The sequence below is a fragment of the Hemiscyllium ocellatum genome, chromosome 19 (assembly GCF_020745735.1).
Source record: "Hemiscyllium ocellatum isolate sHemOce1 chromosome 19, sHemOce1.pat.X.cur, whole genome shotgun sequence".
NCBI classification, from domain to species: domain Eukaryota; kingdom Metazoa; phylum Chordata; class Chondrichthyes; order Orectolobiformes; family Hemiscylliidae; genus Hemiscyllium; species Hemiscyllium ocellatum.
The window spans coordinates 29,620,121-29,635,682 of NC_083419.1; the positions used below are offsets into that span (position 1 = coordinate 29,620,121).

At 37.8% G+C, this 15,562-nt stretch overlaps 1 protein-coding gene across 1 annotated transcript in view; it reads right to left on the bottom strand.

Moving 5' to 3' along the window:
- kcnd2 (potassium voltage-gated channel, Shal-related subfamily, member 2) overlaps positions 1 to 15,562 on the bottom strand; it is a 490,642-nt gene that overhangs the window by 333,471 nt on the left and 141,609 nt on the right. The gene's annotated exons all lie outside the window — the stretch shown is intronic.

A 15,562-nucleotide genomic window follows, 5' to 3' on the forward strand; every position in this document is an offset into this window, starting at 1 on the left:
TAACCCATTCTCAGAAGTCATGATTTGTAGATGCCAGTGTTGGACTGGGGTGTACAAAGTTAAAAATCACACAACACTAGGTTATAGTCCAACAGGTTTAATTGGAAGCACACTAGCTTTCGGAGCGATGCTCCTTCATCAGGTGGTAATGGAGGGCTCAATCCTAACACACAGAATTTATAGCAAAAATTTACAGTGTGATGTAACTGAAATTATACATTGAAAAATTGATAAGCCTGTTAAGAAGGGAGGTGGTAGAAGAAGTGAGCAAATAAATCAAGGGAAGGGGCAACAAAAAATAATCTTAACAGATGCCAACCACCCCAAAACTTAAAGGCCAAAAGAGGTAGGTAGAGATTCCGTGGAAATAGAGTTCCTACAAGATTTCTTTCTAGTCTAATAGGAAGGATTCACAACTAGATCTCCTAATGGGGAATGATCCAGAGCCAATTAAGTAGAAATGGAGAAGCTTTTAGCAATCATGATCACACTTAACATAGTTTAAGGTAATAATTGAGTTAAATAGCATAACAGCTAATAGATCAGAAAATGCGAACTTTGAGAAGCTGTGATAAAATTTGTGAGGATAAAACAGATTACAATACTGGCAAATATTGTGTGGAACATAATTTAAAATAGTATTCAACAGTACCCAGAAAAATATGTTCTACTAAAATACAAGAACAAATTAAACAGCAGTAAGACATCATGGTGTCACAATCCACTTGGCAAAGTGTGCTGACACTCAAGCCTTCCTATCCCAGGAGTCATCACAAAAAGTCAAAGTACTCAAAGTTCCCAATTTACCTGTTTAATGGACTCAGGGTAACAGAAAGCACGAACCAGGCTTCTGTAGTTAACAAACGCTTCTATTTGCTACCAAGAAATTAACACTAACAAAGGAAAACAAAATATGAATTATCAACATATAACTCTACTAGTTGAAATTCAAAACCCCTTCTTAGACCCCTATATGCACACAAACAAACAGGGTGGAGGAAACACAATTCAGTTGCACTAATCCACAGGACCTGATGAGGTGCCCCTTTTGCTTCCCAAGACTTTCTGCTATTCCATCTCCTTACTTTCAGGCTGTTTCAATTTTTTCGCAGCAGGATTAGGACAGATGTTACACTAATTTTAAAATCTTTCAGTTACTTTTGGAGGCAACAACAACTGGTGAGAGAGAATATTTAGCTCTGTTCCACGTTTGGTTATCTCTCTGCAGAGACAAGGGAGACCTTGTCTTTGCTGCAGTCTTGGAGGCTTCTGTTCCTATATCATAAACACTCAAGCTGTTCACCTGCTCAGCAGTAAAACTGAGAGTTGTCGTTATCCTGACGACTTCTGGCATCCACAACTAGACCAGAATGCATAAACCAATCAGCAATCTTTTGCTGGGCAAAGCTCACTCCAAGTACAAACACACCACACCGTATGTATTGACGCTTTGATTGAGCACCATGACTTAGTGCCACTCTCCCGCCCTTGTTGGATTCATTTCATTGAACTAATTGAAATGGAAATAGACTGGCAAAATAAGGGAGCTCCAATCTATCTATCTTTTTAAAAGGTCTTTATTAAAGTTAATAACATCCTTATGCACAAAAGCTGAGCATGCAGAGTCAACGTTAAAAATCACACAACACCAGGTTATATCTAACCACCTGATGAAGGAACAGCACTCTGAAAGCTAGTGCTTCCACATAAACCCGTTGGACTATAACCTGGTGTTGTGATTTTAACTTTGTACACCCCAGTCCATCACCGACTCCTCCAAATCATGCAGAGGGATGTTCAGCAGAATAGATACCTGGCTGACAAGGAAGCAGAGTTAACAATGGCAATTCAAAATGGCAGAAGTTTTAGGGTGTGGGAAGTCACAAGGATCAGTGGCACCACTATTGTTCATAATTTATGGTAACAATTTAGACTTTCAAAATCAAAAACAATTTCTAGATTAGTGGAAGACATCAAACTGAGAATTGTCAACATTGAGGAGGACAAAAATGTGCATTTGCATGTCAAAATCGTTTCAACATAGATAAGTGAGGCATTATATTTTGATAAGAAAAATTAAAATCTTAAGTAATTAAAGAAGCAAGGAATTTGGCAACACAAATTGTTACATGTGTGCCACATGTCAATAAGTCTGCAACAAAAGCAAACTAAGTGATATAATTAATTTCTAAAGGAATGGAATTGAAAAGTAGATAAGTTACAGTGGCAGTTAATAAATTTTGGTTAGATCACGTTTGGTATGCTGTGGACAGTATGGTTACTGTACTATACAATAGTCTATAAGCATTGGACAGGGTGCATAAAGGATCCATTAGGATGATATCAGACTATAAAGTTCTACCTATCAGGGAAAGATGAACAGGGTGGAAATTTTTCTCTTGAAAAAGGGAATGCTGAGCAATTACTCATCAAAGTCTTAAAATAATGTGAATGTTTTGATAGAGTAGACACAGAGACATTGTTTCCACTTTCGTAGAAGGACAAAATGAAAGGGCATCATTACATACGGTAATAGTCACAAAGAGATAAAATAAAGAATTCATTAAAAAAAAGTCTTTGAGAGTGTGAAACTCACTAACATGGGGAATAGCTGAGGTGAATTTCATAGTTGCATTTAAGGAAAAGATGGATAAGTCTATAAGGGAGAAGAAATAGAGGGCTATACCGAAAGAGCTAAAGAAGAAGCAACAGGAGGATATTTGAGAAAGACAAAAATGCCGGAATGGACCAGTTAGACAGGCAGGAGACTGGAAGAACACAGCAAGCCAGGCAGCATCAGGAGGTGGAGAAGTCAACATTTCGGGTGTAACTCTTCTTCAGGACTCCTAACCAAGAATGTACCAGTTGGCTGAATGCCCTGTTTCTCTGCTATATGTAGTTCTATGTAGTGGGAAGAAGGTAGAATTGGCTTTCTGAAAAGAATATACCAAATAAACAGGAAGGCTACATTTTATTGTAGTAATTATTCAAAGCTGTCAAAAATGATTTTTTTGTGCAGTCGTGCACTTTGAAGCTTCTCTCCACCTCAGTGGACAACGTTGCATTAATGCATTAATAAGTTATGCTGTTTAGAATCACAACTTCCTACGATGATAGATTATATAGAAACAAAAGCCATCTTATTTTAAGCAGGACTGATTAAAACTAAGCCATGATACATCTGTCCTCTGACAAACAGTCAATAACTTTGTAGCTTTGTTATTTAGCACACAATTTATAAAGCATGAAAACAATTAAATAAAAGATTAAACTGTCAAACTAATGCTGTAGGTGACACAAAATATTATACAGCAGCCAGAAAAGCAATGCAAATTCAGATTGTATGCACAATATCAAAAGATAGGTGCTTGATAATTGCGAGAGACATTGCTTTGAAGTGTCTGCCTAAGGAAACAGGTACTTAGAAATGCATTCCAGGTTCCTCGGACCATTACTGCTCTTGTTTCATTACCTAGAGGATCTAAGTAGCATAACTGAGCAATGTTAATTTAAGGTCTGTATGCATTTGATAATGAAGTTCTTGCCCACTAATTGCTCTGGAAAATGGTTGACATCATCTAATTCTATCTTCTTTGTTTATCATTGCACAATAATTGTCAGCTTTAATTAAACTGCATGTTTAATTATTGGTGTACTGCAAACATAATACATATACAGTCGGTTCTGTATACAGATATATATATACAGATATAACGCAGTAGTTCCATTCTTGTGCGATCTTGCATTTAAGAAAATCATGCAATAGCGAGACCATTTAAGCTCATGGGACCAGAATCGCATTATAACCAATATAGGTAAGGAAAGTTCTACAAAGAACGGTCTAAATTCTTCAATCGCGTTAAAGCCAATTTGCCTTGAGAAAAAACACATGTTGTAGCAGAACTGACTGTATCAATTATTTACAATTCAACTGTCGAAGTTAAATACTATTCATGAACAAAAAAGAGGGATTGCGATAGTGTAAATTTCAGAAATTTAATAATCATTTACAGATTGAAAGAAGCAGTAATAACTCTGTCTGGAATAAACTGTTAAGGGACCAGGACGAACTTATATAGGCATTAAAAGCAATGAGCTATGCCTGGGAAAAGAAGGAATTGAAGCTACCAAAACAAAACTGTTTCACATCTGCTTGTTAAATGGCTGCCTTAAGCCACAAGGACAACTGATTCCCCTGCAGAAGAATTTAAGGAGTTAATGACAGGAAAGCTATCTTCAAACAGACAGTCAGTGCCAAATGTAACAAGGAACAAAGAAGCTACTTCAGATAAGAATGCAAGCTGTAGGTTTGATAACTCCACAGGAGTAGTGAGTATTTTGAATGTAAGAATCTAAATAGTATCAATAATATCATACTATGAACGTGAAGGTTGGAAAATTGTATAAGAATTCAACTCCAGGATTCCTTGGGAGCAGAACTCCAGAGAACAACATAGCATACAGATCAAGCCCAGAACGTATCCAGAGACAGATCCTGTTGGTTGGAAGTGTAGCTAAATTCCATTAATCGGTAATAGCCAAGTTGAGTTGTGAGGCATAACTTACTTATTGGAAGGACCCTATTTTGGTTGCTCACTCAATAAAAATTGTTTCAATATTTAATTGCTTGTGATATTTCTTAATAAGTAGCCAAATTAAAGGTAGTTTGTGGTACCATTAAACAGATTTGTTATAAGGATCACTATTATAATTGCAACAAGATTAACAACTGGATTCAATATGGTAACATTATTGCATTAACATCTCTTGTTTAATTACTGCCAGCGTTTCTGCATTTTAGTGCTTTACTTGCATGTTCAAAATGAACGTATGGCCCTGAGTTGAGTTACGAAACCCACAGCCATTTTACCTTCAAGATGCCTTACTTCTACTATGATACATACAACGTAGTATTGTCAACCTTCAGTCTTATCAAAGAAACCCCTATTCATAACTTGATCCTCCCCAGGCTGAACATCTCCATTGCCTGCCAGTCAGTTACCCACATCTTATCATGCTGTAAGTCTCATCTATCCACAACTTCAATTCTTTCTGAACCATACTGGCTCACCGCTTCCCCAGCAAATAGATGTTAAAATGAGGATTCAACAGAAAACCAGTTAAAACATTATAATGTGAAAATAGGTGATATTTATAAGTGATCATATATGGGTTAAACAGGACTTTAAGATTGAAAACAATATGGATTGGATCTGTCTGGATGGGATGCAGTTAGTGGTCATAACATTAAACTTGTGACTAGTGTGAAGAAAATGAGTCCATTCTTTCCAATATTTGATTTGATTGGACTGACAAGAAATTGGACACCAGAGAGGGATTGGAACAATTAAGAGAGGTGGCGGTGAGGGAATGCAGATTGTGGCATGGGCAAAAGACTACAACTTTAGTCTTCCTATATTAAGTTGGAGAAAATATGCAGACACCACAAGAATGAACATCATACAAGCAATTTAAAGAAACAAAGAAAGAGCCTTGTACAGTGATGGTGAGATCAACCAAAATGTAATTGTGCATATATTGAATCTGATGTGACTAATGGTGGCAACATGATGATCAGAAGCAGAAGGTAGGCAAGGATAGATACAGGAGGTGGGGTGGATTCCAGGCGTCAAAGAGTGGGGTCAGCTATTTTAGATAACCACTGGCTACGACAGTATAGATAAGTAGAGAACAGACAGGAATATTCCCATTCAACTCGATATCTGAGGGAAAGCTTTGAAGGAGAACGATGTAGTTGACCATGGCAAAGGCCAGACAGCGACTCAGAAATGGAGCAGTTGCTAGATATGGAATAATCACAGCCCATGAACTACTAATGATTAGATTAGATCGGATTATTTACAGTATGGAAACAGGCCCTTTGGCCCAACAAGTCCACACTGACCCTCTGAAGAGCACACATGCAGACCCATTCCCCTACATTTACCCCTTCTCCTAACATTACGGGCAATTTAGCATGGCCAATTCACCTAACCAGCACATCTTTGGACTGTGGGAGGAAACCAGAGCACCCGGAGGAAACCCACGCAGACACGGGGAGAATGTGCAAAATCCACACAGGCAGTTGCCTGAGGCGGGAATTGAACCCGGGTAGTAGTGGTAACCACTGTGTCACCGTGCCACCCTACTTATCGGGGAATTTTAAGCCTCTATTATAATTCACTTTGGGGAGATTGTTTTCTCTGGCCAAACACAGAACATAGGAACACAGGAACAGGAGTAGGCCATTCAGCCACTCAAGCCTGTTCCACCATTCAATAACGTCATGGCTGATCTGTGGCTTAACGCCATTTGCCTGCCTTTGACCCATATCCCATAATACCTTTGCCTAACTAAAATTTAACTATCTCAGATTTAAAATTAACAACCGATCCCGCATTTAATGCCATTTGTGGAAGAGAGTTCCAAACATTTCCCATCACGTGTAGAAGTGCTTCCCTATATCTCTCCTGATTGGTCTGGCCCTAATTCTCAGACTACGCCTCCTAGTCTTAGAATCCAAAACCAGTGGAAATAGTTTATCTATATTTCCACAGTCTTTTCGTGTTACTATCTTGAGGTCATCTCAAACTTATAAATTCCAGAGAAAACAGACTTAATTTGTGTGATTTCTCTTCATAACAGCCCCTGTAGTCCAGGTATCATCGTTGTAAACTTGCACCATACTCCATCCACCACCAATAAAGCCTTCCCAAGGCATGGTGCCCAGATCTGCCTGTAGTATTCTGATTAGGGTCTAACCAGGGTGTTGTATAACTGCAGAATAACTTCTGCATCTTTGTACTGCAGTCCTCTAGATATAAAGAGTAGCATTCCATTAGCTTTATTGACTGTTTTCTGCACCTGTTTTGTAACACTTAAAGACCTATGCATCTGACCTCCCAAGTCTCTGTGAATATTCACAGTACTTAACTTCATACCATCTGGAAAGTACACTGATCGACCTTTTTTTGGTACAAAATGGACAAATTCAAAATTGCAAACACTGAATCCATTTGGCAGAGTTTCACCCATTTACTTAATCTATCAATTATTCCTTATAATTTCATGCTGTCATCTACATTGTCTACAATACAGTCTAGCTTTGTGTCATCAACTGATTTGGATCTATGACTTTCTATGCCTTTATCCAAGTTGTTAATAAATAAAGTCATCAAGGCCCTAACACAAATCCTTGTGGGATACTGCTGGTCACATTGTTAACCTGACTACCGATCTGTATTCCTAAATTCCATCACCCGCCATCAATCAATTTCTCAGCCAAGCTGGTAATTTGCTTACCATAGTCAACAGTCCCTTCTGTGGAACTTTATCAAATTTCTTCTGGAAATCCATATAATCAACATCCCTAGACAGTCCCCTATCCACTACCTTAGGTATCTCTTCAAAAAAAGTCATTGTGGTTTGTCAGGCATGATCTACCTATCGTGAATCCAAACTGCCTCTTCCTGGCAAAGTGAAAGTTTTCAAGGTGTTCAGTTACCTGATCCATGATTATAGATTTTTCAATTTCCCCACCACGATCTTAGAAATGAATCATAGAATCCCTACTGTGTGGAAGCAGGCCATTTGGCAAATCGAATTGACACCGACTCTCCGAAAAGTATCCCATTCCTGTAGCCCTGCATTTACTATGGCTAACCCACCTAGACTGCAATCCATGGACAGTATGGGCAATTTAGCATGGCCAATCCACCCAACCTGCACATCTTTGGACTGTGGGAGATGTCAGGCTAACTCGTCTGAAACTGCCTGATTTTCCTCTTTTGCCCTTAAAGTTGGAGAGAATGTGAGTCGTCAGGATACAAAGAAACAATCAAAGATTTCACTCTCTGCGGTTAAATCAATGCAATAGAGCACAAGACATGGTAAAGTGGGATTTAAGCTTAAACTATCTGGATTACTTATCCAGGCTTCTGGATTTCTAATCCAGTAAAATAGCTACGACGTTGCAGTACACATATTAATACTGTTGGTAGAGGAAGAGTATTTTTTCTAGCATTCTTTCTTAAGAGACACTGACCAGAAACAGATTAGTTGGTCTTTGAAATAATTTGTTGTTTGTAGAATTTCTCTCAGTGCAAAAATAACCACCTACATAAAACAACAATTATAAGTAATTATATTGGTATCAGAAGGGCATGAAAAGGTCCTACATAAAAGGGAAACCTTTTTGACCTACATCTTCTGATACTTTATGAAGTCTAGCTATAGAAAGGATAGGAATTAATTAACTCTGCCACCTGGTCCATAGTCAATCGAATCCACAGTTAAATACGGATACTATACCAATATTCATTGGAGCTGTCAGTAACTGATATTTTCCATGTGTGCACAAAACAAGTTGTTACATGATTTATTGTTACATAAAAAATGTGACTGTAGTGCTGCTTTGCCCACAGAGAAATAATATAAACTGAGTAGCCAGCACTATTAACAAAGACAGTTCTGTACGCTTGTATGCATTAAGGTGAATATCATCACAGTTATCCTAAGGTACAGGTATAATTGACTGTGGTAATTCAGTTCTGTCAATTGAAACAGTAATCATTCTTTTAATTTGCAAACATCCACATGAAAATCGTCCAAGGCTTTCAAGCAGTGCATATGTTTCATTTATTTGAAATTAATTCACTGTGATCCAATTCTTTGAAGGGGTAGAATTAATTAAGGAATGGCTTTATGAATACTTGGAATCCCTGTTTAGAAGCTTATGATCAACATAATTTGACATCCAGAAAAGGCTATCAATACACAGCAGATATTTGCTTTCAGGGCAGGGTGAGGAGATAACAGAATACAGCATTAAAAGTGGAATGTGTGCCATTCGTTCCAAACTACAAAGTATTGCCATTGACAGAAGCTTCAGGATATACTACAGTCACAAGCAGTTACTACATGACATGGATAAGTAGGATAATGTGGAGCTGTCAGAGCTTTTAGCTGCAAAAGAATGTCACACTTACTTCCAAGAGGGCGGTTAAATGGACAGCATTGATTTTGTAGAACAGTTATGAGACATAAATTCACCAATGTTTCACTCCTGGGCAGTAACTGGTTGACTCCATCACCTACCCATTATAGAACACAATTGATTTTTATTCTACAATAAAATGTCAATTTGACTAGTTCGATAATGGGCAGACAATCTATTCTGCCAGATTACTTAGCACGCATTGAAGTTAAAACTTTAATCCCAAGATTCCCTGTTTTTCTGAATGCAAACAAATATTGTGCAAAAATATTTTCATTTGACGACAGATTTGAAGCATGTGCAGGCACTCATTTTATTTTTGTGGACTTTCACTTTGTCCTTCTTGTTTGCATGTCCAAAATTCACAGACGTGCATATTGGTCATATGCACAAAATGTGATCGTTCTACATTTTCATTAGCAGAGTACTGACATCTGCTCAACCAAAGGACATGTGTACCTGGTACAAGCTACCGGATGATCACACTGGAATGCTTTCCTCATCTCCATATCTGAATCACTGATTGCACCGCATCATTGTAAAGAAAAGGCCTGATAAATTTTAGAAGCAGATGGAATGAAAATCATACAAGTGGCACAGTGACCAGGAAAGTCACTGCACCAGATTACTGCCCAGGTAAAGAAGATAAGGATTTATCTCATTGCCTTTTAAAATACTTGACAGTCAACAATAACATAATTAAAAGCAGAATATAGTTTAAATAAACACAAAGTTCATTCAAATTTTATAACATTTTTAGTAAGCATAATCTCAACATCACTGTATCTGAAATTTGCATTTAAATACTTAACAGAATTATACGCAATTACCTTGTTATTTCGTTGTGGGATAGTGGGGACTCATTGTTCATTTAAGAAAATTAAAGTGGTTGGAATAAGTTGAATATTGATATGTATTTTCACACAGGATATTTTTGGTGCATATTTAAACTTCTCAGTGGAAGTATTAAACAAAGCCAAAGTATTCAGCAGGCCAGCTACAGATTGGATCAAGATTGGAATAGACTTCATGCTTTAACTTGAAGATGTTTCATCAGAATTTGAATAAATTTAAGATATAATAGGTTTTAAACAATGAGTTGAAACAGGATTAGGTGGAAAGAAAAAGAAAGAAATAAAAGAGAACACTTATGATAGTCTGCACGTGATTGAAAATAATTATGATGCAAAGCAAAAATGGGTGTAATGAGCCAAATAAAGAAAGAAAATAATAGGGTTTAGAATAGTTGAAAATGATGAAGTTAGTATTACTAACAACTGCCATCTGAAAAATATAGCAGTGGTTATGATGTGAAATGTTAAAATCAATGGTGACTCTGGAAGATTGTATATCACCTGATCAAAGATAGGGTGCATCAATTGAGTATCATTCAAACAGTGCAAGAAGCTAGGGGCAGAGAGATCAGGATAGGAATCAAAGGAAAAAGTGACAAGCAATCACAACTCCTGGTCAAATTTGCACACTGAACAGACATGCTCAACAAAGCAATCATTCAATTGTGTTGATGTCCCCAAAGTAGAACAGACTGCATTGTGAGCAGTGAATATAGCACTGGAAGTCGAAAGAAGTGCAGGTGAAGCTCTTGTTTCTCTCAGAAGTATTGTTTTGAACCCTGAATAATGGGAAGGGAGCACCCATAAAGGCAGTTGTCACATTTCTTTCACTAGCATGAGAACCTGCAAGGGTTAGGGTGTTAGATGCAACGGAAGAATGAACCACAGTGTTATGCAGAGAATGATCCCTTCAGAATGCTTAGAGGGAGAGGGATAGATGTGTTTCATAATGCCATCATGTTGGAAATGCAGGAAATGGTAGAGGATGATCCATTGCATGCAGAGATGAGTGCTATGGAAAGTGATGTCAACAAGAACCCTACTGTGGTTCTGAGAAGTAGAGTAAGGGAGGTGAGAACAGGGGATGGGAAATGTGATAGACATACTTGTGAACCTTGACAACAATGGAGGAGATGAAGAAGAATTCAATATTTCAACTCCTGTCAACAAATTTTGTTTTTGTGCCTCATTGCCATATCCTTTTTTCCTGAAAGTATGATCTCCTTTGTCATTTAATCACTCCTGCCATCCACCCTCCCACACAACTTACCACTTGTGGTTCCCTAACTTGTTACTTTCCCTGCCTCTGTATTTGCTTTAAATCTCTAACATTTTCCAATTCTGATGAAAGGTCAGTGATCTGAAATGTTAATAATGTTTTACTCTCAGACAATGTTTGATCTGCTGAGCATTTGCAACAATTTCTATATTTATTTCCAACATCCACACCATTTTGCTTTGCAATAAACTATTAAAGCTGATTTGTTGAATTTTAAGCAAAGTAAGTTATTTCATCTGACAGATTTCTCAATTATTAACAAATGCAATGTTATTCTGAAATGTGTTAATTCACTGATTCTAGTCCAGCTCACGGTTGCTTTAAATGTTATGATACAACTGTGTTCATAGTAAAATGTCACCTAAAAGCATACTTGTTTAACATCACTGCCATCTCCTTGTTCCCACATACAATTTTCTTGCCTCAGTCCCGAGGGACTCACATTTACTTTTGTTACTGTCTTTAGAATCTGGTATAATGTTTCTTTCAGTTTACTCTAATATTCAAATTTTTATCTTTATCAACCTTGTTGCCATCCTTTGTTTCAATTCTCAGACTTACTAATTGTTTTGACAATATCATAAGTCCTTTCTGTTAATTTAATGTTGTCTCCAATCGCTTTAGTCAGTCCTAAATGGAACACGTTTCTCCTTCCTGTTTCCCAATGGAACTCTGCTGCTATCTGCCTGTTTGTATCATAATGAATGCTTATTATCATTCAAACGATCAAATGATTTTTTTTCTGATATAATTACAACATCATGTAACAAGTCACATTCTTTTATTTATAGGTTCATTGCATTCAGAATTTGTCCATGGTAAATACACTAACTATTCTAAAAATAAGATCAAAAATCACAGGATACCAGGTTATAGGCCAACAGGATTACTTGAAAATACCAGCTTTTGGTGCAGTGCCCCTTCATAAAGATGTCCTTTCTACCAATGATAAATATCAAGCTAAAGCAAGAATCACAAAATATAAATGTATAATGACTTATTTTCAAATACTTTTTTCTCTGATTGACTTTATAGACAATTATTTGAAGTTGTGATATGCTGTAGCATTGTTGCTCTAAGATCAATCTGATGTACCTTTGAATCTATTATGTTTAGAATAAGTGCACCAATTTTGACAACAATGCACAGAAACTAAGAAGAAATCAAAAGCATTTTTTCTAAGTTATTTGAAGTTGCATAAAACAAATGTATTTTACTTATTTTCAGCGCACGATAAGAAACTTAACAATGAACGCATTAGGTTGTCAAAAAAACTAACTTTTAAAAATGATAACCTACATTCTTTGTTTGCAGTCTGGTTTGGGAATCAGGCCAGGCGTCCCAGTGAGAGCTGAGGAGACTGCCAATCGGCTGGGCAGGCTGGATGGAAAGCCTGCCTCCAAGCTGCTGCTTGCATTCAAAATACAAAGTAAAAGAATAAAACTTGAAACCTCATCCTTCACACTCTACTCGCTCCCCTTCACCTGCAGTTCTGGACCCAAAACATTAACTCTGCTTTATCTCCACAGATCCTGCCAGACCTGCTGCATTTTCCCAGCAATTTCTGTTTTTGCTTCCAAGGTGGTCGCCTGGCTGTCAAAGAGAAATGCACTGAGAACAGAAATGCCCTGCACTGGTCTGTCCCAAGCAGTCCTAGGTCATGCAGCAATACTGAGCAGTGTTGTAGATATATATATATATTCACAGGCAGTGATTCAAGAAGGTTCTACGAATGGAAAAATGCCTTCCAATTCACCCTATTGATACTCCTCATAATCGAATGTATCTCAATCAGATTCCATCTCAACTTTCACTGTTACAAGGAAAACAATCTCAACCTATACAAACTTTCCGCACAGCTCATATCCTCGAGCCCAGGCTGCATCCTGGTAAAATCTCCTGTGCACCCTGTCTAATGCATTCAGATCCTTCCTCTACTGTAATGACTAGAACTGCACACAATACTGTAGTTGTAGCCGATCCAGCATTTTTATAGATACAGTATAACCTTCCTTTTTTATTCTTTGCCTCAGCCAATAAAGGCAAATATCCCAAATGCCTTCTTAATCACCTTGCCCTGCTACCTTCAGGATCCTGATCTGGTTTGTCCAAAGCACTCTGAGATCATGCAGCAGAGTTGCCAAATAGGATATAAACATACGCAGCTGAAATGACTAGCTGCCTCTGAGCACAAAGCATGAGACCTCAGCAAATTCCAGAAACGCATCTGCATAAACGGGAAATGTAATATTTGGGTGCTAGACTTGTAAGTTTGGTCCTTTTTTGCCATGTCAATGAGCCTTTTCATTATTTTGAAAATCTGGATTAAGTTCCCATACATGTGCAACAAAAAAAAAGAGTTCTATTACTTAAAATTCAATAAAATACCACACTTTGAGAAAAGCATGTTCATTCATAAAAGCACATTTTGACAGATCTTGACAACCTTAAAGTTTCTTGACAGGTCTTGAAAAGTGTGACACGTTTTAGAGGGCTGACAATTCTTCACAGGTCTGACTCTTCTTGACAGTTGCAGCAGATTTGACATCTCTTTAAAGTTCTTGACAGGTATGACAAGCTCTTGATGAACTTGACAATTGCTGACAGGTCACTGAACTTCCTGACAGGTTTGGCACTCCTTCACAGGAGATAGTAAGGGCCCATGGGATCCAAGACAGAATCACACATGGATTTAAGAGCCTGGGATTCAAGGTGGGAACAAATGCCTTTTTTGTTGTTTGTACTGATATAATAGACTCTGCCATTGCTGATAATGGGAATACGTGGAATGTGGAACTTCCCCCTGTGAAATTTTCTATCATCATTCATTACTGGATTGTGACAGGACTGCTTTGTTAGTTTGGTAGCTCATTTTTAAGGTATGCTTGATGCTGCTCCTGGCATGCCGACCTGCACCCTTTATTGAACCAGAGTTTATCCCATTGTTTGATTTTATTAATGGAGTACATAATGGACATGAGATTACAGATGTGGAAGAATACAATTCTGTTTCTGCTGATAGCCCACAACGGTTCAGGCAAGTTGAATTTTTAGTTATTCAATCTGTTTGCAATCTATCTCATATAGCACAATGGAAGGTATCATCAATGTGAAGACCAAACCTTACATCCGTAAGTGTTGTGTGGTAGTCATGTCCATCAATACTGTAACAGATGGCTGCATCTGCAACAGATAACTGAGTCAGGACAAGCTCAAGTAGGTTTTTCCTTTTATTGGTCTTGTTCCCTCATCACCTGCTGCAGAACCAGACAGAGCAGCGTTTAAGACTCCGACAGCTCAACATGTAATGGTGCTACCAAGCTAATCCTGACGATGAACATTAAAGTGTCCCACCCAGAGTGCATTCAGTGCCTTTGCCATCCTCTGCCAAATAGTGTTCAACATAAAAGATCCAACAGCATAAGTGGAAAGGTTCATAGATGTTAAACAGCCTGAGGTTTTATTGGCCATGTTTGACCTGATACCATGAAATGTCTTGGGTCTGGATTCAACGTTGAAGACACCCAAGGTAACCTCCACCCAATTATATACTACCGTGCTGTCACATCTGGTGAGTCTGTCCTGACACTGAAACAGAATACATCCAGAATGGTGTTGTCTGTATCATATAGTTCTGAAAGTCCAACTATGTCAGGCTGCTGCCTCTCCCAAGTATAGCACAAGTTCACAGGAGTTAACGAGAAGGACATTACAGGGTCCACAGCACCCTGGTATGTCATTATTTTGTCTGTTGGTTTGGTCAATGCCTGGTGGTCCAACTATTTTAATTCCTTATAGACTTTCCTGTCACAGTTTTGATACAACTTTCTGGGCCATTTGATATCTTTTAAGAGCCAACAACATTGCTGTGGGAGTGGAATTACGGGGAGACAAACCAGGTAAGAATGTCAGATTCTTATCCTCAATGGCATTAATGAACCAGATAGGTTTTTATTTTACAGCAATCAATAATGTTTCATGATCACCATTCCTGAAGGTAGCTTTTAATTCCAGATTTATTAGTTAAAACTAAAATTCCCCAGTGAAATTTGAAGCTATGACCTCAAAGTATGAACCTGGGCCTCTGAATTGCTATGACAACACTTCCGCCTCTTTGGATTTGAATGAAAATGGGCCTAGCCCTTCACATACACTGTGAAATAACGTGCAATTAGTGTAAAATCTGATGTGTTCCTACAAGTTTTTAAGCTAAACTTATTCAATGGAATGAGAATTAATATTGTTATAATTTTTGGTGTTAGTTTCAGCTAAAGATAATTTCCAGCTTAAACTTATTCAATGGAATGAGAATTAATATTGTTATAATTTCTGGTGTTAGTTTCAGCGAAAGAACAGGTAATTTCCAGGTTATAAGAAATATGTGGGCGGCACGGTGGCACAGCAGTTAGCACTGCTGCCTCACAGCGCCTGAGA